The following is a 2,037-nucleotide window of genomic DNA, read 5'->3' on the forward strand; positions in this document are numbered from 1 at the left end:
GAAGAAGAGAGAAGATGGAGAGCTTCTCCACCATAGTCTCTCACCCTCATACACTCACTCTCTGTCACGCTCCCTCTTTCAAGCACAAGCTCAAACAAGCAAGCAAGAAGAAGAAGAAGAAGAAGAAGAAGAAGAAGAGGAAGAAGAAAAGAAAAGGAGATCTAGTTTTGGCCACACACAAGAATGAGCTTTTACACTTGCCCTAAACTTTTAAGGTTGTTTTTGCGCTTTTGGCATTTTTTCCTCCTATTTCTTCAACCCACCGATAGCCACTATTTCCCACATTTTCCTACATCTTTTAAATTTTCTTTTTGCTTGCTTTGTACTGAGGTTAAAATTACCCCCTCTTAGCCGAGTACGAATCCCATGGCACTTTCTGCGGTTAGCTTTTGCCCTTACTTCCACCATGATTATCCTACTTTTTGATAGGGCAAGGCTCTCGGCTAGGTCCTTGACTCTTCCAAGGTTCCCCTTTCCCAGGCCTCTGCCTTCTCCTCCATCTTGCATTGAGTTAGTTGCAGCTCTTGTGACAATGTTGTCACCACTTCTTCTTGTTCTTTCCATATTCATTGTAGTTGGTTGCTTCTAGCATGGCCAATGGCACAGACATCATGGATGCTTCAACCTTGGACTTCTTTGGATCCTTTCTAGATTCTGCATCCACCATGGTAGCAAGTCTCTTTGTCCCTATTATTAGAGCTCCTTCATTGGGTGTTGCTCCAAGGTGCTACACCATGTTGACTAGGTATTGCACCCAAGCCATCACGTTTCTTTGGTCCATAGTGGCATCCATGGTTTCTTGGGTGGTGGTAGTAGTGGTGACCATGATAGGTGGGGGTATTTCCAAGGGGGCCTTCCCTTGGCCTTCCAGCACCACAAGTCCTTTGGCCGCCTATTGTAGAGCTAGTCCTAGGCACATCATCTATGCTCCTTCTGGCTAGCTCTTCCATGCAAGAGGCCTAGAAAGCTACAACCCTTTGACATTCCACAAATGAAATGGGAATCAGTAAGTATGGACTTTGTTGTTGGATTTGTCAAGATTGTGGGAGAGAAGGAAGGAGTCTCACTTGTAGCTTTCTTGCTTGCACAATGGGGGAACACACACAAAGGTGGAGGCTGAAAACAATTTTCCTCTTCTTAGTTGTGTAAGCTAAAAAGAACTCTAGTACATAGAAATAGAAGAACCCTATATATGGGTCTCAAACCAAACTCAACTAACTAAGGTGGCATACTAACTGAGCCAGGAACTAGAGTAGATAAGGATAGCTGTCATCTAGCTATTATTCATGGGCGGTGTACCAACCGCATCTGCAACTGACAAGTCGGTGACATAAATGCACAACGGTCACCCTGGCATATCACGAGTGGAGCTCATATCTCAACACTCCCCCTCGAGCTCAATCCCAATTCCTGTAATGCCTTCGTAAATATGTCAGCTACCTGATCCTCTGTGCTGACATAAACTAGATCAATAAGACCTAGTAAAACCCTCTTCCGCATATAGTGATAATGCACCTCAATGTGCTTTGTTCTAGCATGATAGACTAGTTTATTTGCCAAGTGTATACTGCTCATGTTGTCACAATAAATGACAAATGTTCCATCTATAGGCTGATGCATATCATAAAGAAGCTTATGCAACCAAGCTACCTCACATGCAGCCATTGCTGCACCCCTGTACTCAGCCTCTGTGCTCGACAAGGAAACTGTAGGCTGTTTCTTGCTGCTCCAAGTGATTGCAGCACTCCCAAAAGAGAGCACATATCCACTGGTAGATCGTCTATCAGAAATACTACCATCCCAATCAGCATCAGTGTATCCATACAACTGTATCTGAACCCCAGTCTCATAAAGTAGTCCATACTGCAATGTGGACTTCACATACCTGAGTATGCATCTAGCCACATCCAAATGCGGTTTCCTTGGAGCCTGCATAAACTGACTTACCAATCCAACAACATAGCTCAAATCTGGCCTAGTAATAGTCATATAAATCAAACTTCCTACTATGTGTCTGTACATAGTAGGGTCTTCCAG

This window comes from Lygodium microphyllum, chromosome 11 (genome assembly GCF_053477565.2).
Source record: "Lygodium microphyllum isolate KBCC chromosome 11, Lygodium_microphyllum_v1.1.10, whole genome shotgun sequence".
Lineage (NCBI taxonomy): Eukaryota > Viridiplantae > Streptophyta > Polypodiopsida > Schizaeales > Lygodiaceae > Lygodium > Lygodium microphyllum.